The sequence below is a fragment of the Canis aureus genome, chromosome 3 (assembly GCF_053574225.1).
Source record: "Canis aureus isolate CA01 chromosome 3, VMU_Caureus_v.1.0, whole genome shotgun sequence".
Lineage (NCBI taxonomy): Eukaryota > Metazoa > Chordata > Mammalia > Carnivora > Canidae > Canis > Canis aureus.
In genome coordinates, this window is record NC_135613.1 from 22,749,020 (window position 1) to 22,775,073 (window position 26,054).

Consider the following 26,054-nt stretch of genomic DNA (forward strand, 5'->3'; position numbering starts at 1 on the left):
TTTAACCAATCCCCCATTGGTGAACATTTGAGTTGTTTCCAATGATTTGCTATGACAAATGGCACCACAGTGGAAATCCTTGTGCAGTTACTTTGGCACATTTATGAGAGTTTTCCTCAGGATAAATTTCTTGAAGAAGAATTTTAAGTCAAAGGATAGGTGCTTCCTTAAAAAATATTTACTGGGTATGACAATACACCCTGCATAGAGTTTGTGTTGGTTGGCTGGCACTACCAAATGGATTTCTTTACCCCCCACCTTACCACGTTGGCACTTCTACGGGTACCTACATTCACAGCCATTTTTTTTTTAAACAAAAATCTTGGCTGTATCCAATGACCTTTAGCTGCTATTGTCATTATGAGACAAAGTCACAGCCCGTTTAGTATGAGATGCTACTTCAGAGCTCGCTATATCACCTGTCCCATATGACACCCCCTCTGGCAGCTTCAGCCCCACTGACAATCCTGATCTTACAACCTGAGCACGTGAGGCTGACTCAGCCTTGCCAAGTGCCCTTGTGCTGGCAGGATAGCCAGAGGGCTCCTACTTCTCCCATTGGTACAGTCAGAACTTGGTGGTCCCTCCTCCTGTTTAACTCTTGGGACACACACAGTCTCATTTTAAAGTAGTGGAATGAATGATAAGACCCCAGAGAAGCATTTTCTTTTCCTGGACAATGAGGAGTCACACACATAAAGGCTTTGCAAAATACTTTTGGAGTTGCCATATTGTTTTCTCAAAAGCCAGGAAAAAGGACCATCTGGATCTTCCATGGCTTCAGTTCTAGAAGGCCTCTGACAACCCTGCCTTGACACCTTTGCTCACGCTGTGTGCCATGTTTCTCTCTCTCTGCCCAAGTCCTAGGCCTCCCTTAGACTGTGTGCCTACACTCTGCATCACCTCCCTGCCCTGGTCCCAGCTTCCCCATCCTCGGGGATTTGGGCAGAAGTTACCATGGGCAGTTTCCCAGCCCAGCTCTCCCGTGGTATTTCTTCTTCCCTAGAAGGCAATGTCTCTTCAGCTTGAGACTCAGGATGAAAACCTGGACAGGTCCATGGAGATACTCTCCTGAGCCCTGCAGGATCTGCTTTAGGTTCCTCACCCCCTTTCCATCTCCTCTTATAAAGGCCGCATGTCAAATAAGTGTTCTGCAGCCCCTGTTGTCACAAGGGTGAGCTCATCTTGGCACATGACTTAAAATAAGAAATCTTCTGGAGGGGTTTATGGGATGCTTCTCTGTTCTTCACAAAGTTTCCCCCTTTATTCTTCTTTTTATCTTGAATGTGAATACGACACCTGGAGCTGCAGCAGTCATCTTGTGCCATGAAGTATGGCAGAGAGAACCACAGAAACACAGGATCCGTGTACTAACAGTGTTGGACCACTGACCACACGGTTTCCTCTAGATTCCAGTCGTGTAAGAAAATAATCCTGACTTTTTAAAGCCATTGTGGTGAGTTTTCTGTTGTCTGTACTCTTAATGGATACAACTCGTTAATAAATGATGATACAATGATATAATAGAACTGCCTGAGCCACTCAAGGGATGATATTGCTGTATATCTTAGTAATACAAAGAAGTTATTATGATATATTAAGTAAAGGGAAAAGTTCCCAAAGAGCATTTTTATACTTATGTACATAAAAGAACACACAAACATATAGGCCCACATTTATGTTCATGAATTTCTATTTGTAAGAGAGAAAATCTGGAAGTATAAAAGTAACCTGTTATGTGTGGTGGGATTTAAGGGAATGTTTCATGTTTTTCTCTGATGCTCTAGCCTCCAAATACGACAACATGTGGGGGTGACTTGAGACCCGAGATGTGGGCATGGAGCGCCCCCTGGACGAGAAGGCTCCCCTCCCCCAGATAGGTGCTGTCCTCTGCACAAGACATGCTGCTTCGGCACCAGTGTCACCACGGCTCTTTTGGAAAAGGCCATCCTTGGATTCCTTCTGTCATCAGCAAATACGGAGTGTCGAAATTATACGGTTTATTTCTAGTTGTTTGGGAACTGGACTCAGTAGCCAGGAGGCCATTGGAGTGTCAGGGCTCTGGTCAAGGCCAGGCAGGTGGAAGTGTCTGGAGCTGATAGCGGTGAGCCATAGCTGGGCTGTAGCTTAGGCTATTGATGGTTGTCACCCACCCCAGGGAAACAGGGGTCATTGCTGCTTTGTGTGCTGGGTACCACTAGATCAGCATCTGGGATGCCCACTGGGACATGCACTGGAGCTTGTACTGAGGAAGGGGTGCCAGGCGCAGACCTGGAGCCCCCCTATGACATAGTAGTGACTAACCCTGGAGGTTAGTGAACTGTGAGATGCTGGTGTACTATTAACAAGAATAGGACAGGTTAGCCAATGAATGCTACTGTCCACACTAGAGATGGGTTCTATGAGCACAGGGACTGTCCCCGAGCTCTCAGAGGGGAATGGAGGCAGGGAAGCTCCCCACAGTCCAGCCTGAGTCTTGTCCCCTCCACCTGCTGTATGCACAGAGCCATCGTTGGCCTCACTTATGCTGTGGGACACCTCGACTCACTGCCCTGTAGAAGCTGCATCTGTTATTAGACCTTCACGCCCTACAACAGTGCCGTCTGGGAAAACGTTTTGCAATCATGGAATGTTCTAGAACCACACTGTCCCATGTGGTCACCACACGTGCCTATTGGAGCACTTGAAATATGGCTGGTGTGACTGAGGAACTGAGGTTTCACTGTCATCTAGTTTTAATGATTTTGATTTAAATAGCTGCATGCAGCTGGTGGGTTCTGTACTGGGCAGTGGGACCCGAGGCTGAAAGCCCCTGTCTTGCTCATCTTTGCTCCCCCCACCCACGTGAGTGCCTGGGAGACAGCAAACCTGCACTAATGATGATCTTATCTTACCTGCTTCTTTCCTGTTAGTTTGGTTGGATCCTAGGTTTGCAAGAGTTAAGAGGAAAACTCTCTTCTCAGCGTGTGCACGTTAACTCCCTGAAGGATGTTTGGCCAGGACTGGTCCACGTCTACTCTCTGTAAACCTAAAAATAAACAGTAACTCTTCAACATAATCAGATACCCAGTTCCTGCTCAACATTTTCCAATTGCCATTTCTATATCTATCTGCATCATCCCCAACCATATCTATACCATCCAACATGTATGCTGAGAGCATCCATTATCTTTGTCTCTGCACTATCTACCTATCTGTTCTATGTATCTGCCCACCCATCCATCCACCCATCCATCCAATATACTGATACTATACGTCTATCCACCCATTCATCTCTCTCTACCTATCATCTATCATCTATCTATCTATCTATCTATCTATCTATCTATCTATCTATCATCTATCTATTATCTATCTATCTATCTATCTATCTATCTATCTATCTATCTATCTATCATCTATCTATCATCTCCAGCCAGCCATCTATCTAAGGATGCACGCAAGGCCCACACACATTACACATGATGCCAGCACCCCACTCGTCATTACCAGGCTGTTGGTCTCACCCCCCTGAGCAGTGACATGAACGGAATTGGGGGCTCTCCTCATGACTCGGGGAGGGATCACTCCCTCAGCCCCAGGGTGCCGCCCCCCTCCCCATCTCTCTATGGGTTGCTGAGGATGCGCTTGCCGAGCTCGGAGCCCAGGGCTGGCAGCCCAGCCATCTGATACGATGCCCTCAGGGAGATTTCAGCACTCCGTCATCCTTGCCGTCCTGGCGCCAACCACTCGGGCAGCCTGCTGCCAAACGGAGCGGTTGGGCCCCACGGCCGTGTTTCACATGCTCGGACACAGCCAGGCCGCGTCTAGACAATCCTGAGCACCCAGGAAAACACCACAGGTCTGGTCAGACTGGATTGAGCCCGATTTCCTGGAGGCTGGAGGCCCATTTCGGCACGGACAGCCGTGGGTGCAGTTTTCGGGACTCATTGCTCAAGAAGGCAGCCCTTCCCACGGAGACTGGGAGGCGGCGCGTGCAGCTGGGAAACAGATTTCCATGGGGGCAGTTAGCTGTTTTTCTCGAGAAGTGAAACTGTTATTCTTTTAGTTTTTCCAACTTCCAATCCCACTCCTGCCCATTCCATCATACCTGTTTCGTTAAAGCCAGCTCGATTCTAATGATACTACTTATTGTGCGTACAGAATGCTTTCTTTTATTCCCACAGTGACCTTCATGTCTTATCATTCCCACTTTATGTGGATGAAAAGGAAGCCCAGAGAGGTTCATTTACTTGCCCACAGTCACACAGCAGAGCTGAGGTTTGAGGCTAAGATCTTTGAATCCAAAGTTAGGAAGGAACGGATTGTCCAACAGACCCTTGCCCTTCCTGGATGGCAGGGCCCTCAGACACTCAGAAGTGGGCAAGGGGCAGAGCTGGGACAGAACCTAGGAGGACCCTATGGATGCTATAGGGACAGAGACCCTCTCCATAAGGCCCTGCACAGCTTGTGGGCCAGGCCACAAGGGGTCCTCTCATTCCCCTGACTTTTCTTTCTCTCCAGCCTGAGTTCTGCCGTGGGGACAGAGTCTTCTCAGAATGCTCCTCATATATTTCAGCCCAGTGAGTAAGAGCTGGTCACCACCTGCCCACCAGAGCTTTTGACTGAGCCTGAATCCCAGCCACGGCCCCAGGATGCAGATATATCATCCTCATTTTACCCATGGAGAAACTAGGCTTAGAGACTACAGGAGCTCACCCAAGGCCCCCACGGCCCGAGCTGGGAGTCAAAACCAGGAATCTTGGATGTGTCTGTACCCATTGGAACAGCCGCTCTCAGCCCTGACTTAAGCATGATAGAAATCAATCACAGAGTGTCAGAAAAATATAGATGCCTCCCAAGGCCCCAGAAACTCATGTACAGTTCGTCTGGGATGGGGTCTGAAAGCTCCTCATGTGATTATTGTGTTCAGCCAGGGCCTAAAATCTTGATGCTCTAAGTGGGGTCCCCTGGCCCAGAGGCATCACCTGGGAGCTTGCTAGAATGCAGAGTCCCTGGCTCCACCCAGATTCTCCGAATGGTCAGAATCTGCACTTCCAACAGACTTCTTGCTTGTTTGAAAATAATATTTTTCCCTATTGTCTTGCCAACTGGAATCATGGGAAGCCTTAAAAACAACCAGTGCTCCTCATGACTCCACCCTACCTCTGGGCTCTGGCATGATAGGTGGGTGGGGGGTGTGACTCAGGAATCGGAGTTTAAAACCCTCGGGTGGCTCTGCTGAGCTGCAAAGCTGATAGCCACTAGTTCCAGATAACTTGCTAAATTAGGCTTCTGAGAAGGTGGTCCTCACAGCATCTTTGTGGGGTAAAAGACCCTTTCTTTACTGTAGAAAATCTTTGTATTTATGGATTCAGCCCATGACAAGAGTCATGACAAAGTGATGGCTTTCCAGGGCTATCACCTTTCACCTTCTTTCACTGGATTTGGGGTGTCCCTAGCTCCGTCATTCCTCCCTCCTCCTTGCCAACCTGGGAAGAAGAGGCAGGCACTTGACCAGGAAATCTGAATTTAGGAAAAAGTGAGTCTCATCAGTAAGAAAATTTTAACTTGGGGAACCTAGTTTTGGAAAATTTCTGGCTAATGGATTGTAAAATCGATGGAATGTCTCATAAGCAGTGGTGTGTGTATGTGTGTTTTAATGAAATAGAACAGAATAAACTAGACGAGAATAGAATAGAGACTTCCAGACCACATCAGAAGTGGTAAGAATATGGTTTGGGTTATACTGGGGTGAGGTGTAAAGCATGTTTCTCATCGTACATGAGGTAGAGACAGGAGCTGAAATCCACTTTGGAGGGACCTTCGGAGGACACGTTCCCTCTCTACCCACCTGTCCACCCTATGCTGTGGGTATTTGAGTGTCTTATTTTAAGGGGAGGAAGCAGGGGTCACTAGGGCTTCTATGTCTTTCATAAAGCTACAGAGTCAGGAAGTTGGAGACGGCACAAACCCTGTCCACAAGGTCATCCACAGTCCGTCCTCTGGCACCGAGAACCAGGTAAATTAAGCTTCATGGTGGCTAAACTGGAGCCTAAAGATGTCTTTCCACTTGCAGAAACTCCCAGTCACCACCACAGTTCAGGAACTATGCTTTCAGGACCCATTTGTGGGGAAAACAGGTAGACTTCAGTACATCTGGAAGCAACTCTGAGTTTGCAAGTACTCCTCCAGCAGAGTCCACCCTGGGAGCAGTGGGTGGCCTCATGGGAAACCCACCCAGACCCTTGACCTGTAGTTCCTCACATTCATCTTGACCTGTGACTTTGTCTCATCCCCAAAGTCTTCCTGGAATCATCACCACTGGTTGGCCCCATGTCTGCAATCACTAGTTCTAACATCCACTGTGACCACAGGCTCTTCTTCTACCTCCCCCAGCCCTGATGCAGTAATTCCTCATCCTCATGAGGCCCCTGTGTCTTGACTTCTCATCTCGGATCCCTGGTGCCAGTCACCTCCTGCCCTTCCTCTTGTTTTTGTACGCAGCTAAAGATTCCATGGCCTGTCACTTCAGCCTGTCACTTGCCAACTCCCTCACCACAGGCAGCTTCTAGGACCCAGAGAAGGCAAAGAAAAGAAAAGGAAACAAATTCTTCTCTGGAGACTCTAGAAGGCATGTAGCCCTGTGGACACCTTAATTTGTGCCCCACGAGTGTCAGTTCCAGACCTCTGACCTCTAGAGTCATCTGACCACACATCTGTGGTGTTTGAAGTCACCAAACTGGTGGTAATCTGTTTTGGGAGAAATAGGAAACAAATATGGTCCTTTGCCCTTGGGGTGTTTCAATAAGGTTACAATATAGGGCAGTGGGCACAGTCGGCGGCCTGTCTGACCCCTGGTCCTGTTTCTACTTCTGCACGCCCTGCCTCTAGCAGATGCACACACCTGCACCTTCACCAGAACAGCTGATCTGGAGCGGCCTGGGGCTTGTGTGCCTCATCCAACATCAGGGCAGCCCATGCCCCATGGCCGGTACCTGTGAGGGGCTGCAGTCCAGGTCCCCACCTGGAGCAAGGACAAAGTCAATGCTGCAGGCTCTCCTCCAGAGCTCCTGTGGGGCCAGGCTGAGGCTGACTCTATCCCAGCCTGCACCCCTGCTCCACTTTTCCCCTGCACACCCCCTACACCTTCCCTCCTGAGGGTGTCTCCCGAACACTCATGCCACAGATCCTGACTCTGCATCTGGGGACGCCAGCTCCCGCTATCACAGTGGGGCCCTAGATCTGCTGGGCATGGCCTTGTGAGGCAGGTGGGCCCTGAGCTGGGCTGCGGTACCTCAGTGAGGTGGGGAAGTACCAGGTGCCCTGAGGCTCTGCCTGCAGCCCAGGAGTAGCCCATGGGCTAGCCTTGGAACAGAGGTTACCATTAGAAGGAGCCTGCATGCCTGGCCATGGTAGGTTAGGGGACGGGGTGGTGGTGGCAGTCAGTTCATGACCCCTCCCCAGCCACTAATTAATCGATCTGCTGGCATGACCTTTCATCTCCAGGGGTTTTAGCCTATCCTCCAGCCCAAGGTGCCAGGACAGTGTGGCAGGACCCCATCTCAGGATTTAGCCACAGCCTCTTGGCAGTAGAGGTGGCATCTGGAGGGATAATGTAAGGGCACATTTAATTTATTAGGAAACAGTCTATTGGAAAGGAAAGCGAGTCTAACCACATCAGCAGCTACATTTGAGCATCTAATCTACTGTGCTCCGAGCTCTCTCCATGGTGTCACTTTTCTTCCACAGTGGGACTGTGATCATTCACTCCCACTTATGGACGAGCATCCTGAGACCCAGAGGAGCCAAGTCATCTGGCCAGGGTCACAGTTGCTGGCGGGGCAGGCAAGGGACGTCAAACCGGGTCTTGCCGACTCCTTCTCTGCATGCTTCCCTCCAGACACACTGTCTCTCAGGTTCCTGTCCCTGCTTGGAAACAACGGTCTTCATGGGTTTATGAAATGGTGAGATGCATTTGGTGAATAAAACATTTCAGACTCCCTGGTGGCCAGAGAACTACAAGGGCCCTTGGCTACGTGAAGGCTCTGGCCCAACGATTTAAACATGTCATTTCACAGAGAAAGGCCTCCAGACCCTAAGAAACTGAGCCAACTAGGTCATGAGTCTGAGAGGTGTCTGGGGAAGAGTGATGTCCCAGTGTCACAGTGGGCCCAGAGCAGATTGGTGGCAAATGTAGACGTGGGAGCATAGGAGGGCACAGCCACTTTGGAACGCAGGTGGCCAGTCTGCCATGAAGGGAGACACGCATGTATACAGGGCAGTCGCTTCACTCCTAGGAATCACCGAGGGAAACCGAGACTCGTCTCCACACACAGACTTGCTTATTGCTAATGGCCAACACCGGGAAGAGCCCGAGCGTCCGCACACGGGCGGGGGGACAGACAGGCAGGGCACGTGCGTACACGGGAGTAGCACCCGGTGGCAGAGGGCCCAGGCGTGGCCAGTGTGGTCAGGAGGGTGCCCACAGAACATGGAGCGGAGGAAGGGAGCCGGACCCCCAAGGGCACAATGGGGTTTCAGGTAGAAAGAGATTCCAACAGTAGTGACACCTGGGGCCAGGGCTGGGCAGGTGGGGCCTGATAGCAAAAGGGGTCCCTGAGGCTCCCTAACCTGAGGGCAATGTTCTACATCTCACCTGGCCTGGTGGCTACCCGACCATACACCTGTGTCCAAATTTATCCAGCTGTACGCCTATGACGGGCACCTTTTATTTTACATAAATCACATCCTGGGAAAGTTGCTTTAAAGAAACAGGTCTTGTTCGCAGACAGATCTGGGTGTGCATGAGAGCCCTTCCGGCCGTGTCAGGCCTGGGGCCGTGGCCTGGGCCCCTGGGGGGTGGTCTGCCCCTTTGGAGAACAGGATGCTGAGGGTGCAGAGGGTGCGGAGGGGCTGAGCCGGGCGGCTTGTGGGAAATGCTGTGCTGGGCCTGGGGCACCAGCCTCGCCTCCCCAGTATCGGCAGGAATATTCCAGTTCCCAGGCTGCCCTCAGCCTGGGCGGGGGATCCCACGGCACTCTGCCTGCATTCCCAGGAGCATCCTGGGGTGTCCCTCAGGGCCCCTTTCATCTTGCCTCCCCTTCTGGAGTCTCCCATCAAGGACCCCATCACTCTCCCCGCCCTGGCCTCAGCCCTGCATGCTCGTCTTCTCATTCCGGGTTGGAATCCTGACCTTTCAGCCTCTTTGACAGGCGTGGGCCCCTTGTCCCCACACGTGACACTTGTTAATGTAGAGGTGGTGCTGCGGGGTCTGGGCTGAGCTGGAACTCCAGTCCGTGGTCCGGGGACAGGCGCCTTCCCAGGGCCCCCGGGCCCTCCTTCCAGGTGATTTCAATTTGCCGTGACCTTGTGCAAAGCATCATTTCACGTGAATAATATGTACATCCGGTTACATTTTAATTACTGACTCTGATCCAAGGGAAACCCAGAGCATCTTGCGGAGGCCTGGTTCCTGCCACTTCCTCTGTCTGCCCACAGCCTCCCTGACGCCGATGCCTCCAGTCCTTCTGGCTTGCTGTGGACGCTGTGAGGTACAGTGGGCTGAAGGGGCGCTGACTGTAACTGCACGGCTTCGCAGGGCAGGCTGACAACGCGGACGGGGCAGATGCTGTGGGCATGCTGTCCACCCGACCCTCACCACAGGCAGCCTGGAGCCCCCCTGACACTGGTCTGATTCTACTTCTCCATCCCGCAGGCGTTCTGGTCACTCATTGCTACATAACCAATGACCCCAACACTTTGTGGCTCAGGACAACAGGGGTCTTTTCATCTGCTTATGAATCTATAGGGTTTGGGGGACCACTGTTCTCTGTTCCATGTACCAGAGGCCTCATCTGGAGCTGGACTAGGTGAATGGGACCTCTCTGTCTTCACATAGCCTGTTGATTAAGTTGCTCCAGCATGGTGGCCTCGAGGAAGCCGGATTTCCCATAGGGAGATGGCTCAGGGCTGCAGGTGTTCTGAGAGTGCACGGCAGAAGCTGTAGGCCTCTTGTGGCCCAGTCCAGGGGTCACCTGCATCATCTAGGCCCAGCCCCTGATTCAGGACCCACAAGGCATGAGGCCACTGGGGCTCATGTGTGCCAGGTCCCAGGCTGGGTATGGGGATGGCTGGGCTAGCCATGAACAAAGGAGACCAATGCTGTGGTGAAAATTGTCAGGAAGGCATAGACAGACAGCCAGTAACGGGGGGCAGTGGGCAGAGATGTGACACAGGGGACTGGGGACAGCCCCTCAGAGGATGGGCATTTGAACAAGGTCACAGGGCCATGTGGAAGGAGGCTCTCTGGAGAAGAATCCCTAGGCTGAGGGAATGGAACAGCCAGTACCAAGGTCCTGAGGCAGGTGTCTTTGGGTGCAAACAGCAAGGTGGTCAGTGTTTGTGGGCTCTGCCAAGACTTTTAATGCAAAGTGAAGGGTAAGGCCACTGGAGGGTTTTGAGCAGAGGAACAACATGTGACAGGTTTTAAAAGTGACTATAATCCCATGCTCATGATCGGAAGAACAAATATTGTTAAGATGTCCATACTTTATATTTAATGCAATCTCTATCAAAATAACACCAACATTTTTCACAGAGTTGGAACAAGCAATTCTAAAATGTGTATGGAGCCAGAAAAGACCCCCAAATAGCCGAGGAATGTTGAAAAAGAAAACCAAAGCTGGGGGCATCACAATGCCTGACTTCAAGCCGTATTACAAAGCTGTGATCATTAAGACAGTGTGGCACTGCCACAAAAACACACACAGATCAATGGAACAGAATAGAAAACCCTGAAATGGACTCTCACCTGTATGACCAACTCAACTTCGATGAAATAAGGAAGAACATCCAATGGAAAGAAGATAGTTTCTTCAATAAATGGTGTTTGGAAAATTGGAAAGCCACATGCAAAAGAATGAAACTCAATCACTTTCTTACACCATACACAAAGTTAAACTCAAAATGGATGAAAGATTTAAATGTGAGACAGGAATCCATCAAAATCCTAGAGGAGAACACAGGCAGTAACCTCCTTGACCTTGGCCATAGCAACTCTTTGCTAGACACATCCCCAAAGGTAAGAGAAACAAAAGGAAAAAATGAACTATTGTGACTCCATCAAGATAAAAAGCTTCTGCACAGCAAAAGGAATAGTCAACAAAACCAAAAGACAACCTATAGAATAGGAGAAAATGTTTACAAATGTCTTATCAGATAAGGGGCTAGTATCTAAAAATCTTTCAAAAAAAACATATCAAACTCAAAACCCCCCCAAAAAAATCCAGTCAAGAAATGGGCAGAAGACATGAACAGATATTTCTCCAAAGAAGACATACATACGGCCAACAGTCACATGAGAAAAATGCTCCACATCACTCGGCATCAGGGAAATACAAATAAAAACCACAATGAGATACCACTTTACACCATGAGAATGGCTAAAATTAACAGCTCAGGAAACAATAGGTGTTGGTGAGAAGGTGGAAACAGGGGAATCCCCTCATTCTGCTGGTGGGAATGCCAGCTGGTGCAGCACTCTGGAAAACAATACGGAGGTTCCTCAAAAAGTTGGAAAAAGAGCTACTCTACAACACAGCAATTGCACTGCTAGGGATTTACCCCCAAAGACACAGATGTAGTGAAAGTAGTGAAACGACCGGGACACCTGCACCCCAATGTTCATAGCGGCAACATCCACAATAGCCAAACTGTGGAAGGAGCCTCGGTGTCCATCGAAAGATGAATGGATAAAGAAGATATGATATATATATATATATAATGGAATATTACTTAGCCATCAAAAAATAAATCTTGCCATTTACAACGACATGGATAGAACCAGAGGGTATTTTGCTAAGTGAAGTAAGTCAATCAGAGAAAGACAATTATCTTATGATCTTACTCATATGTGAAATTTAAGAAACAAAACAGATGAACATGGGAAAGAGAAGGAAAAGTAAAACAAGGTGACATCAGAGAGGGAGACAAACCATAAGAGACTCTTAACTGTAGGAAACAAACTGAGAGTTGCTGGAGAGGAGGGGGTGGAGGGACAGGGTAACTGGGTGATGGGCATTACAGAGGGCACGTGATGGAATAAGCACTGGGTGTTGAATGCAACTGATGAACCACTAAATTATACCTCTGAAACTATTATTACAGTATATATGTGAATTAACCTGAAATTTTAAGAAATGTTTTTTAAATGTCAAAAGAAAAAAAATCACTGCAGCTCGTGTGTGTGTGTGAGAGTGTAAGGGGTTAAGAGCCAGGTAACTACAGTCTCCGTCCTCCAGGTGAGCACACTGGCTCAGAGACTTAGAGACAGACTGTTCTGCTGTCCATCCACCTGCAGCCTCCAGCCCTCGCTCTTGCTGTTCAGACTCACCAGGCAGCTCCTGATGACCCCAGCAGCTGAAGACTGAGCAAGATGGCCAGAGTGGAACAGGGGACAGTGACATGGGGCTGGGAGATGCAGCAGGTGTGGACGCCGGCTAGCAGAGCCCACGGCTGCACTTCCATTCCAGATGCATCAGCCCACCAAGCCAGGAGGGGTGAAGCCACCAAGCAACCTGCTTTTCATGTCCAGCAGCTGGCCTCTGTCGCCCGGGGCTATGTGCCATCAGCCCTCAGAGGGTCAGTGATGCTGAGTCTGGCCACTGGCTTGGGCGTGCCCGTCCTTCAGTCTTTCAAGAGCTCGTGAGCTTTGCTCTCACAGATCTGGAAACTGCCTCTCCAATAAAGTCATGGGACAAACACGACAGTGATAACCTCCAACAGGTTGAGCGCCAGAGGCCCTCCCCTCGGAGCACAGGCTTACCTGTTTTATTTAGGTTAAGTGGTCGCTGATGTGGAGAGACACCACTGCTTTGCATTTGTGGTTCTAGAAGGAGGGGTTGGCGAGGGTGGCCTGGGGGTCAGAGCTCTGTGTAACCTCCACCTCCCACAAAGCGTGCCAAGTGAGGCACTGGGACTGGGCCTGCACACCGCAGGGCACCGTGAACGGGGAAGTGGGGACACGGGAGTGGGGCCCCTCAGTGGGGCTGCCTGCTTCTCCCAGACAGGCTCCCCAGCCGTTGGTGGGACCCCAGTGATGAGGTTACAGAAAGCTGGGGACTCCTGAAGGAAGAATGAGTCTATTGCACCCTGTAGGGCACCTTGGAAGGATGCTGAATTTTGGAGTGAGACTGAGCAATCAAGGTACCTCTCTCTTCCTTTAAAAATGCACTAGTTGATCCTAACAGTGTGTTCCAGGGAAGTCTGGCTTTAGAACAAAGTGGTTTTTCATCCCTAAGATGAAAATGCTGACATTTAACCCAAACAACTTTGGATAGGTTTTCTTTTTTTCTTCTCTCTTTTTGGGAAATGAAAAGTTATCGAATGGACAAGTCCAGATGTGTTTAATGATTAAGTTACTTTGCAGTGTGTGTGGTGTTGGCTGCACGTGTCCAGCCTGCGGGGTGCTCGTCGTGGCTGTAAATGGGAGGCAGCTGATGATAGAGGGTGTCAGTGTTCAAATGTGGGGTTCAGTGGTGTGGGGCTTTTGCTGGATGTTTCCACATGATCCTTTAAGATCAGGGTGTGCAGAGGAGTGACTCTAAGTTCTACGGTGAAAACCCAGAAACCAACTCCATCAACAACCTGAAACTACCATCAGATTCCTAGCTGTAAAAAAAAAAAAAAATAAAAAGATTCCTAGCTGTATGTTATTAATAAGGCTTTTCCCGGCATATGGTGGCTGAGACTAAGTCACAGGAGGTGGGGCGGCATCCACCTGGACCTCTGGGGGTGCTTTGGGCCCTTGTCAACACACCATGACAAAGCCAAGTAGCCCATAGAAAAGCCATGTGGAAGTGTCCTGCTCCCAGCCCCGTCCAAGGTCCTCACCAACATCAGCCACCAGCCAGGTGGTCTGGCTCACCTTCAGGAGATTTCAGCCTCCACCTTGAGGGGTCCTGGGTGATGCTGTGTGGAGCAGCGGTGGGCAGGTCCTACTGATCTGTGCACCATGCACAGATTTGTGAGCAAAACAGGTGTTGTCATTGTTTGAAACCACCACATTTTGGAGTGGTTGATTATGCAGCAATAGGTAACCACACACAGCAGGTGCGAACTGTGTGGAGCTTCTTGGCCCGGGCTAGCTGATTTTACTTTATTTTACATCAATTATAAGGCATTTTGTAGGACGATTATTTTGTTTTATCATGTATTTAAACACATTGAAGAAAACATTTTTAAATCAAAGGTGAAATTCATGAAACATAAAATGAGTCATTTGAAAGTATAGTTCAGGGATTCCTGGGTGGCTCAGTGGTTGAGGGTCTGCCTTCAGCTTGGCGTATGATCCCAGGGTCCTGGGATCAAGTCCCGAATTGGGATTCCTAGAGGGAGCCTGCTTCTGCCTCTGCCTGTGTCTCTGCCTCTCTCTGTGTGTGTGTGTGTCTCTCATGAATAAATAAATAAAGAAATTTAAAAAAGTACAGTTCAGGTGCATTTACCACATTAATGATATTGTGAAACACCACCTCTATCCCAAGTTCTAAAATATTTTCATCACCCCAAAGGAAAACTGTATTTGTTCATTTGTAATAGCTTCCCATTGTCCCCTCCTGGTAGCCACCAACCTGTGTTCTGCCTGTGGATTTACCTATTCTGGACATTTGATAGAAGAGGAATCATATGAATGTGGCTTTGCATGGCTGGCTTCTTTCATGGGGTATAATGTTTGTAGGTTCATCCACGTGGTGGCCCGTGTCTGTGCCTCAGTCCTGTTTGCTGCTGAGTAACATTCCAGCCTATAGATACTGCGTTTGGCTTACCCATCCATGGGTTTCTGGATATTTGCATTGTTTCCACTTTTTGGCTGTTGTGAATAGTGCTGCTGTGAATATCCGTGTGCAAGGGCTTGAGTCCCCATCTTCAGGTCCTGGGGTAGATCCGTAGGAGTGAAATGGTTGGGAAGATAAGAATTTCTTTTAAACACCAATCGTGGGGTGTCCAGTCTCGTGTGCAATATGGAATGGTCGGGAATCTCTTACCGAGTTGCTTGAGGTATTAAGGCCACCAGGTAAAACACGGTATTTAAAACCTATTATTATGGTTCTTAAGAGATCAACTCCTTACCCTAGAAGAAGACAGTTGGAGAGTGGTCGTTTGCTACTCTTTGTGACCCAGATTTATAGGAGATGGTTCAGTAATATTTAGAAAAAAGGCAACCTGACCCAGCATTGCTGGAAGGAGATCGATGCCTTGTGTTTATTTATTTTATTGCTGACCTTCATTTTTAAAAAAAAAATATTTGGGAGAGAGAGAGAGAGAGAGAGAGAGAGAGAGAGAGAGAGAGAGAATTCACAGCAGGGGAAGGGGCAGAGGGAGAGGGAGAAGCAGACTGCCAGCCGAGCAGGGAGCCCAATGTGGGACTCAATCCCAGGACCCTGAGATCATGACCTGAGCCGAAGGTAGATGCTTAAGGGACTGAGCCACCCAGGTGCGCCTGACCTTCATATTTTACTTAGATATAGTGATCTTTAAGGAAATAAACAACAACAACAAAACCCTTACACAGCAAACGTTTTACATAAATGTAAACATGCACATCTACTTTATAATTATGGAAAATAAACTTTTAGGCATAAGATTTTAAAAATCACGAAAGAATAATGACCATGAGCCCAGGACATATACAACAGAAGCCACAGACATAAGTATTTCATAATGCTTCAGTTGGCCTTGTCTTCCAGCCTACTGGTTAAGGCCTCAGCATCAGGAATCCCACCTTCCTTGCCAAATAGAAACATCCAATTTGCCTGCACCTAGTATACATCCACACAACAGACTGTTATCCTTCAAAATCATGTAAAAAAACACATCTCTCTCACACACACAGATGCATGCACACACATACACCCTATTTAACCAGCTTTTCAAGAAGGCAAGGATTTGAGAGTTTTCAAGTTTTCCCGCCATTGAACCACATACATATTAATACCATACAGGGAAAAATGATCCTGCCATAGAAATAAAATAGTTAATGATTGGCATCATGATAAATCTCTACTGCGGGCAGAGACAATCACATACCCACAATTTCCTGGGGTTCCACCTGATTTAAATTAGGGGTGGGCTCAGCTGTACAGGAACTTGACCGTGTTTTACCAAAGGAGGCTGAGCCATGAGGCATGATTTTCTCACATGACCAGAATTCCAAAGATGGAATTGCATGTCATAAAGGCTGAAGGAACTTGCTAAGAACTGGGTCTCCTTCCAGCATGCTGCCTTCCTCCCCTTGGCACATGGAGGAAGCCTGCTTCTCAGGCATGGAGTAGGTGGTAAGAGGAAGGGCAGGAGGCATGTGTCAGGATTTTATTAAACACACATGCACACACCCACTTACATGCATATATGCATGCTGTGCCCAAGCACACACATCCAATGCATGCTCAGCCTCCCCCCCGCAAGCCTTACCCAAAACCAACTCTGTGGACAGTCATCTGTTCCCATCTCATTGGCCAGGACAGGGTCATCTGGTCATCCCTTAACTGCTAGGGATGCTATGTATTTTTTATTTCTACAGATGTTTTGTTTTGGAATAATTTTAGAGTCTTAGAAAAGTTGCTGAGACAGTACAGAGTGTGCCCATATACCCTGCACCATTTCCCCAAGGGTCTCTATCTTCCATAACAATGGCACATTTTGCAAAGTAAGAAATCCACATTGGTACATTACTGTTAACTAAGCCCCAGGCTGTAGATCTCATCCGGGATCCCACCTTGCATTGAGGCTCTGTGTCTCCTTAGCCTCTGCTGAGCTGCGACGATTTCTCAGACTTTCCTTGTTTCTCATGACCTTGACAGTTTCGAAGAGGACTGTTTGGATCTTTTGCAGATTGTCCCTCAACTTGGGTTTGTCTGTCAACCTGAGTTTTTCTCATGATCAGACTGAGTTTTGTGTTTGGGAAAGCACACCACAGAGATGAAACGTCCTTCTCTTCAACATGGCATCGGAGGGGCTTCATCTCCACCTGACGCATCACTGGTGCTGTTCACCTCCATCTCCTGCTTAACAAAGTGTCTTTGGGGCTTCTCCACTGTAAGCTTCCTGCTACTCCCTTTCCAAACTCTGTTCTTCAGAAGCAAGGCACCTGGGTCCGCTCACACTCAGGGTGGGGTTAAGCTCTACTTCCTGGAAGAGAGAGCATCTACATAGAGCATGTAGCATTTTTCATGCAGGGAAGAAGGGCGGCTATATTATCACCCTGGATAAAATTGAGGTCCTACTGATAAGGAATTCGGGGAGCATGGAGATTATACCCTCAACTGTAAATGGAGATGAACAACATTTGCCTTACCTGTGCTGATAAGAGAATTTTTACATTGAATGTTGGGACTTCCAGAAGCTTAGAATGATGGTGGGGGTTCTTATAGAGGTTGGCAACCTGTGAACAGTGAGTTTATTGATCTGAGACTTATGTCCTGGAGATTGGAAAAGATGTGGAGGACACAGCATGAGTAAGATGATGGCAGACACAGCTAGTGGCCATCAGTATCCACATTCCCTTTGCCTTAGGTAATAGAATTCAAGTGTTGCTGGCACATAGCTGCCGGGGAAGGATTATGTGTCCCAGCCTCCAGCACATGGGCATGTGACCAACTGCTGGCCAGTGGGGTATGGATGGAAGAAATGTCTCCAGCGTCTGAACTAAGCCACTGTCTCTTGGATGGGTGAGTGCGAAGAAGAAATTTGGTGCTATGTAATATTGCATTATACAAATTTGCCACATCTTGCTTATCCAACTCCTATTTTTAAAAAAAGTAAAAAAAAAAAAAAAAAAAAAAAAAGACAGCGGGTGCTGGTGCTTATTTTTTTCTCAACCAGAAGGTTGTGGTAGGGTCATCCCTGGGTTCCAAGCTGTGGCATCAGTATTGTGTAACACTTTTCCTCTGGATGCCAGTAAATTCTGTACCCACGAGGGACTCAGATTACTGTGAATCCTAACCAAAAAGACCATGGCTCTGGGTCCACCTTGTACTGCCTGTGCCAGCTTGAGGAAGCCACACCACTCCTGAGAGCCTCTGTGGGCGTTTCTATGAGTGTCTGTGGGCACACTTCTTATACAAATAATTAGGAAAATTCAATGCATTTTGTAGGTAAGATACTCAGTATGGTGCCTCATAGGTCCTGAGTGTCAATAAATATTTGCCTCTATTTTTGTTAGCATTATTGTGGATTATTACTGAAATGTTTGTAGGATTTTTAAAAAAGATTTTATTATTTGAGAGAGAGAGAAAGAGAGAGAGAGTGAGCGCACACAGGGAGAGGGAGAAGCAGACTCCCCGCTGAGCAGGGAGCCTGACATGGGGCCCTGAGATCATGGCCTGAACCAAAGGCAGACGCTCAACCCACTGACCACCCAGACACCCTGTAGGATTTCTTTTTTTTTTTTTTTTTTAGATTTTATTTATTTATTCATAGAGACACACACAGAGAGAGAGAGAGGCAGAGACACAGGCAGAGGGAGAAGCAGGCTCCATCCAGAGAGCCTGATGTGGGACTCGATCCAGGGTCTCCAGGATCATGCCCTGGGCTGCAGGCAGCACTAAACCGCTGCACCACCGGGGCTGCCCCCCTGTAGGATTTCTAAAAAAAAAAAAAAAAAGTTTAAGATCAGATCAGAGTTCACTGTCTTCTACTTTTTTCTTTCTTTCTTTCTTTCTTTCTTTCTTTCTTTCTTTCTTTCTTTCTTTCTTTCTTTCTTTTTTTTTGATCTTTTTTTGTGAAACACAGCTCTAAACTGCAATTCTAAGGAGGATCATCTTAAATGTATGAAACAATTTCTAAATTTGGAACACACGAACCAATTCGGGGCATGGGAATTAGTCTGCATTCCGGATCAATTAGGGAAATAGTTTGCAGTCACTACGACATTTTGAAACACGTCAAATGAGAAGGAGAAACCAACTGTTGTATGTCACCGTCACAAAGAACAAGTAAGGCAATTCTGTCTATTTCCAGAAGGGCTCGCAGAGTCCCCAACGGAAGTGCAAGAAACAGCAGGCCCATGTCAGAAGGAAGGCTCTGACTCACAGACCAGCCCCCCTCCCTCCGGCCGACCCCAGGGGATTGGGTGACTCCACGGAGTCCTGGTGACCAGGGGAGTGCGAGTGCAAGTAGGGTTACCGTTTCCATTTTTCCATCAAGCAAAAAGGCAGAGTCTCCCCAAAGAAGATGGAATATTTGCTCTCAGCCCAAAGACCCCAAAGGACCAGAAATCTTTACCCGAGATTACAAGAGAGGAAAAAAAAAAAGTTTAACTGCATAGCTGTGCTGGGTCTGGACGTTCTTGCCAACCCCACACTATGAGCTAAAGCCCCTGGCATTTGAGTCAATGAAAAATGAATAATGCACTTAGTTAAATATTTCCTTCCACCATGAAATCCTCACTCACCCTAATTTCTTTTCCTACTTGACATTTTCACTTCTTCTTCTGACTGGCTCTCTCTAATGAGACCTGGCGCTCAGAGGACAAGTGCTGTATTCTACGCAGGCTTCCTCCGAGGTTCCATTAGACGCCTTTGAAACTGAACCCCTTCACCCTCCATTACTTCCTCCCCTGGAACCGCTCAATCTCTGCTCAGCAATCCCCTTAGAGTTGTAACTTCCATTTCTAAAAAGCTGATAAAAGGGTAGAGATGTTTGAACCCCATCCAGGGAAGTTGACTTCCAAACTCTGCAAAGAGGGGAGAGTGGCTGGGGAAGGGTGGGGTTGAGTTGCGGGTGAAGCAGGGCCTGTGTGTGGTGGTGGTGGCGGCGGTGGCGGTGGTGGCTTTGTCCTGTGACTGACGGCTTGCTGAGGCTGCTGGGTAGTTGGTGGTCCATTTTTGGCACATGAGTGGCCTTTGCAGCACGATCAGGGGGTTGTGGGATTCCAGTACAGATTTCTATGTGGCTTCAAGTGCTCTTATTTGTGTTTCTGATAAGTGGCTGACATTGTGCAAGGAGGGAGTGACTGAGTAGGACACAGAATAATTGCAGGGAAATATGATAAGGTGTCTTATCATATGGAGGGGGTCTGTGGCCTCTTCTATTCCCCTTTCCTTGGGAGAGAGGGAAGTTGCCAGTTTTGCTGCAGGGTAGGGAGGGTGGAGGAGCTAGGACGTTGGCAGGGCAGCTTCTCCAGAAAGGGAAAGTGGGGGAAGGTGTCTAGGAAGATGGCTGGCTTTGCTGAAGGACATGTGATGAGTTATGGGAGCCACAGAGTACTTGAAAGAGCCATGGGAGGCACACAGAAGAGGGGCTACTTGGGTTTTAAAGGATAACTAAGAGTTCTCTTCAAAAGCCAAGAAGCTGAAGAACTGATTCCTGTGGCAGACTCATGCACCTGGCAGGCACGGCCATGCCTCTCTGCCTCCCTGAGAACGTGTGTCTGAGGCGGTAGGACCTCACCTTGGAGGTGTCGGAGGATTTATTTAGAAAAAAAGGCAAGAGCGATGTAGTGGATATCAGAGAACAGTCAGACAGACTGGGTCCGGGCCTTGGACCAGGAGGGTCATCACTGGGCCTCGGTTTCCACGTCTGCATAAGGCACTTGCACAAACCTACCTGGCAGCTGTGGAACTCAGGAAGGCCATGCTGGGAAAGCACCTGCTCTGCATCGTGGCCACACGGGCGCTCTGGCTGATGTCGACAGCAGGGACCCGCAGGCCATGCCGTCGCAGAGCCACCGAGCAGAGGAGCGGACAGAAAGAGCAAGCAGTTACACTAAAGATGTATATTTTGATCTCTTGCACATTGGATGTTATTTTAGTGATTTTTATCATGACATCACCCTGCCTGGCCCCTGCATGTGTGTCTCCTGCATCCTGATGGAGAAGTGTGTCAGGGAAATATTTCGGGGGATATTGGGTGGTTGATTGAATCTAGTCCCCCTCCCCATCCAGCAATAGCTCCTCTGACTTCAGCTGGCCAGGTGGTCCTTCCTGCTTCTCAGTGGTTGTCACAGGGCACGGCTGGATCAATATCACTGTCAATAGGCACTTTTGGAACAATAGCTGGTATATTTTGACTTCCTCCTCTGTCAGCTTGTTACCAAGGGTTGTAGGGACTTTTGTCATTGATTATTCTCCTATTTTACAGATGTGCAAGTGGAGGCTTGGATAAACTAAGAGATGGTGCCGGGGGCACAGATGAGAGTGACTGCCCCACATGTGCTGCTTGGCCCCAGGAACAAGCTCAATCCATCCTAGGATCAACACTAGGAGGGAGGTATGATTATTATAATCACACTGCAAATGAAGAACTTCACTGCCCAGAGGCCACAGGCTGCTCGGGACTGAGAGGACGCTTGCATTCGGATGCGGAGCCGGCTCTCCCAAAGGCTTAGTCTAGACCTCCCAAAGTGGAGGCTGAGTCATGGAGGCACAGATGGTCTGCTGCAGGCAGCCAAGGCACAGCACGCCTCACGACTCTGAAGCTCAGAGACGTCCCACAGCTCCTGATCCATGTTGAATGCTCCTGCGGGCATTGGCTCTGTGGTCCTTGTGGCCTGTCCTGTGAATGTCCTCTGATGGTCCAAGAAATGCAAGAAGCCATTGGCATGGGAGGGACTGTCTGTCGGTGACCCCCCAGGCGTGCTGAGAGCTCCTGAGCAGTCTCCAGGGTAAAATCTCTGCATCAAGCCCTTTTATACTTGGGTTCTAGACTCTTCCCAAGTCCCATTGGAAAAGACTGGATGACAAAATCACAATGGAAGTGAACCTTTCTGGTTGTTTAGCTGGTAAGGGCACCACCTGCCAGCTGTTAGGACCTGGCATGTACTGAGAGGGGCCGTCTAGTGGAAGTAGGGCCTAGTGCCAATGGGTGGGAGTGGACACCCACTGAGATTCCAAGGGGTCATGCTCCCCCTCTGGCTTCTCAGGCTTCACCCCAACAGCAGGATGGTGGGGAGGAAAGGTCAGGCCCTTAGATCCAGGTGATGGGGATTCATCTGGGAGCTCTATCTAGCCTGAGGTGTCAGCCACTGAGGACATTGCTGTGCAGTCAGCAAGCTGCTCTGGTGCTGAGGCTGCTCGTCCAGGGCTTCCGTCTTTGATGACCAGAGCCGTGTGAATGTAGTGGATGTAGTCAGCTGACAAAGTGATGGGGGGCCTAGTGGGGAAGCGCACTGTCAGTGGTACAGCCCGTCCTGAGGAAAGGCCTGGGGCCAGCGTGGGGCGTGGTGCAAGGGCAGCGAAGCAGGAGGTGGGAGATATGGTTCCTGGCCTCAGGGAGCTTCCTGAGCAGAACAGAGCCTGGGAGCGGGTCTGATCGCCTTCTGCTGTGTTCCAAAGTCACGGTGGTGCCTGGTTGTGTAAACCTATGTTAGGTGCCTACACACACTCTCGCTGAATTTTAATAACTGGTAAGCTGGGGGCTGTGGCCATCCTCCCTCCACCCCCATGAGCTGTGACAAAATGAAGTCTGGGCTAAACCACCTGCTACAGGCTACACAGCTGGTCTATTGGGAAGCAAACATGTGAGCCCAGGTGGCTTGGCTTAGAAATTCACATGTAAAACCTGTAATGCCATTCAGCCTCAGCTTCACCCTTAATTCCAATGAACCATAATCAAGAAAAAGTAGCTATGATGCTGATAGCTAATACTCCCAAGGGTTTACTAACTTCCAGGTGCTGTAGTGCTTTCTGTGCATTTTCCATGTAAACCCTGCAGCCACCCTGTGGAATTGACATTCATGGTAACCGGGGTTTATAGATGAGGAAAACAAAGCTCAGAGAGGTTAAGTGACTGTGCCCAGGTCACTCAGGGTGGAAGTAGTGGACCTGGGATTTGAACCAGGCAATCACCAGGCCTCTAGGTGTAGCTTATTCTCCAAAGTGGACTAATCCCTCTGAGATGTGCTCCAGGAAAAGAGCGTTCCATGACCATGCAAGTCTGCAACAACCCTGAGGGCTCCCTTCCCCTCCAGGAGACTCAAAATGCTCCTTAGCAGGCAAGAGGCTCAAAGGAGACACACTTCCAGTTACAAGATGAGCAGAGGCGAGGTGTGTGGGGGTGTCATGCACAGCTGGTGCCTGCAGCTCCTGACACTGTATCCCACACTTGGGCACCCAAGTGCTGCTACCACAGTAGATCTTAACTGGGACATATGGTAACTCTGTGGCGGGATGGAGCTGGGGGCCCATGCCATGCTCTCTCTGGGTCTTGATTCTCTTATGTTATCACTTCTCAAGTTATTATTTTGTTTTAAAAAGAAAAAAAATATGATTCTATACTGGTTCTACCAATAAATCCACAGTAGACTGCATTATGTGGAAGAATAGGTAAATCATTAAGTGTTTGCTAGTTGGAGATTTTTAAACATACCTTTTAGATCCTGAGAGCTCAAAGAGACAAAAGTCACATGTGCGCGGGGCGTTTTGAATTACATCCTAATCTGCTACATCCTAATGCGTCTGCTAGACGCATCCAGAACTTTACATCCAACAAGCAGGGCAACATTTTCTGATGATATTTCCACATTCTCTTCCCTTCCCATCTATTTCTGCTCGGCCCCCTGAACCCCATCTTGTTCCTTTTTTAGACACGTCCTCCATGTACTCTATGATTTTAGAATTGCTTGGAGCTAAGCAAGGAAGAATAGAGTGCCGGATGGTATTGCACATTACTTTCAGTTCGTGGCTCTGAAAAGGAGAGCCAGGTGAAGCACTGGTAGCTGCACTACCTTCTCAGGGGCGGGCTTGCAAAATGGCAGGTCAAAAGCCCCTGGGGAATGCATGTGGGTATATGCTGGGAGTCTGTTCTGCCCCAAGGAAATCGCTGGCAGGTATTAATTTGAGAGAGAAAAAAGGGCAAGTTTCATAAAAGGAAGTCATCGTGAGCAGGAAAGCAAGACTAAAGGGAGAAAAATCACAGCATGTTCTAATTGCGATGCAGAAACTTTATAAACACAACTTACACGTGTATCACTTATAATCACGGCCCTGGCCAGAGCAATAATTATGATAAATCCTTTGTCAACCCTGCTTAGAAGTCCTTATGAGGTAGTCGGAAATTAGTCCACATTCTAGACAACAGTTCAATAAAAGTCCGATCCAACCCAGCCTCTCCGCATGTGGAATTCCACACGGCCTGTAATCAGATGTTCACCAAATCACACTTTCTCATTGCCAAATGCCTTGGCAGGTTCGCATAAACAAGTCTTGAATTCATTAAGTTGCATTTTTTAGCCTTCTAATTAGCTAAAGTCGTACACTTCAAGCACAGCCCGTCAAGAGCTCGATTTCAAGGTATAATGATGTGGCATGGAGGCCAAAGTCGTGGCTTTCTGTTGGAAATGTTGGTTGGTGGCTCTGTGGTGAACTGACCTTGGACTGGCTTCGGTGGGCGACCTCAGAGATAGGCAGAGAGATGTTGGCAAGAAAGCATTCTTAGCACTCGGTCACTCTGTTGAAAAGGTCACCCCACTGCGGTACCTGGGGCTCAGTGATTGAGTGTCTGCTTTGGGCTCAGAGAGTGATCCTGGGGTCCTGGGATCGAGTCCCACGTCGGGCTCCTGCATGGAGCCTGCTTCTCCCTCTGCCTGTGTCTCTGCCTCTCTCTGTGTGTCTCTCATGAATTAAAAAAATAAAATAAAATCTTTAAAAAAATAAAAAGTCACCTTGCACCAGCTGAGTTTCGGAGGTTAGACATGAGGTTCTCCAACACTGTCACCGAAAGAGCAAATTTTATTTTGTTTTGTTTTTTCAATATTCCCATTTCCCCCCAGTGAGCCCACATGAGCAGACTCAGCCCCAGATCAGGTCTTATCGTGATAATGTTGAAACACAATCATGCATCACTCAACAGATGTCGCACACGCTCCTCGGCAGGGCGCCCGTGGATAGAATGGCATTCCCGTAACAGTGCAGCTCATTTGTTTAAATTTATGGTTAATAGCTTTGGACCACATAGAGAAGACTCAGGGCAGGGACAGGACAAGGAGATTCTAAAATAGTTAGACCTTTAGGACCTCCAAGCCCAATGCTGTCCTGTGTTAAGGTGACAGCGGAACCCCAGAGGAGAAGCAGACCAGGAGCAGAGCGGGGTTTGAAGGGAATAACCGTGTCTTTCTTTCAAAGGGCACCGTTCAATTTTCTGAGGTGATTCACATTCCTGATCTCACTTCAGACAGAATCCGAGGGGCCCTGTGCGTGAGGGCGTGGGGACCTGCACCGCTCCTGCTGCAGACCCTGGGGAGTGAGGAGGCTGTGTTTCTGCGCCAGTGCATGTGGTCAGGTGGTGCCAACCAAGACCACGCTCCAACTCCCCTCAAGTTCAGATCGTGCCTTTTTGCTGGAGCACAGGATCGGGGCTTTCATAAAGGACAAGAGAGAGTGCCATAGGCAGTGGTTTCATAGCATTTTAAGCTCAGCCCCACTGAGAAGTCATTTATCTGGTTATCCCGTGTGGTGGAGAATGTCCACCGACCTCTGTTCCCCCTTTCTTGCTATTAGTGATGGAATCTCCCAGGTATCAGGGGTGCCTGGTTGCTCAGCTGGATGGGTACGTTTCCTATCAGCCTCTCAGGGCAAGTAGGCATGACCCTGAGACTAAGTTCTGGCCAAGAAGATATGAGAGGATGTGTGAGCGCCCATCTGCTCCTGTCCGTGGAGAAGGAAAGTGCTTGCCTTCCATTTCCCCGTCATCCCTACCTCTGGGCTGTAGTAGCCTTGAACCCGTGAGCTGGCCCCAGCCAGGCTGATGGAGGTGACACCCAGGGAGGGGGAATGGGATGGGAAGAATGGGGGTGTCTAGATTATCCCCAGAGCAGAGCCATGCGCTCACCCTGGCCCACCTGCCCCTGCTAGACTGGTGCCGAGGGGGAAACAAAATACCACCTGCTTGATACACTGTATCTGGGTGTCTTTATTATAGCAGCACAGCCTGTTTCCTGACTGATGTGCCCAGGCTACACACTCATACACACCCATGCACACGCACACAGACACACAGAGGATGGATACATATGTTTCAAAAACAACACCTGTCTTAGCAAGTGAAATGTGCTCTGTTCTACTCCGTCCTATCCTATCCTA

General features: G+C 48.8%; 3 long non-coding RNA genes across 5 annotated transcripts in view; 2 read left to right on the plus strand and 1 right to left on the minus strand.

The window, feature by feature from the left end:
* Window positions 1–1,802, plus strand: part of LOC144310295 (uncharacterized) — a 63,925-nt gene extending 62,123 nt beyond the window's left edge. For both annotated transcript variants that reach the window (XR_013376007.1, XR_013376009.1), the window contains 2 exons: window positions 1,312–1,456; window positions 1,788–1,802. This is a non-coding gene — a long non-coding RNA (uncharacterized LOC144310295). The remainder of the gene's footprint in view (window positions 1–1,311; window positions 1,457–1,787) is intronic.
* Window positions 188–16,184, minus strand: LOC144310297 (uncharacterized). The gene is made up of 3 exons (XR_013376017.1): window positions 16,066–16,184; window positions 2,895–3,028; window positions 188–1,962 (listed from the first exon to the last, which is right to left on the minus strand). It is a non-coding gene; the product is annotated as an uncharacterized LOC144310297 (long non-coding RNA).
* A 37-nt stretch (window positions 16,185–16,221) lies between these two features.
* On the plus strand, window positions 16,222–24,388 carry LOC144310298 (uncharacterized). 2 transcript variants are annotated; one of them, XR_013376018.1, is made up of 5 exons: window positions 16,222–16,313; window positions 16,870–17,073; window positions 17,551–17,705; window positions 18,769–18,971; window positions 21,118–24,388. It is a non-coding gene; the product is annotated as an uncharacterized LOC144310298 (long non-coding RNA). The 2 variants fall into 2 exon arrangements; XR_013376020.1 differs by having other exon boundaries at window positions 16,236–16,313; window positions 16,839–17,073.
* The last annotated feature ends 1,666 nt before the right edge of the window (window positions 24,389–26,054 follow it).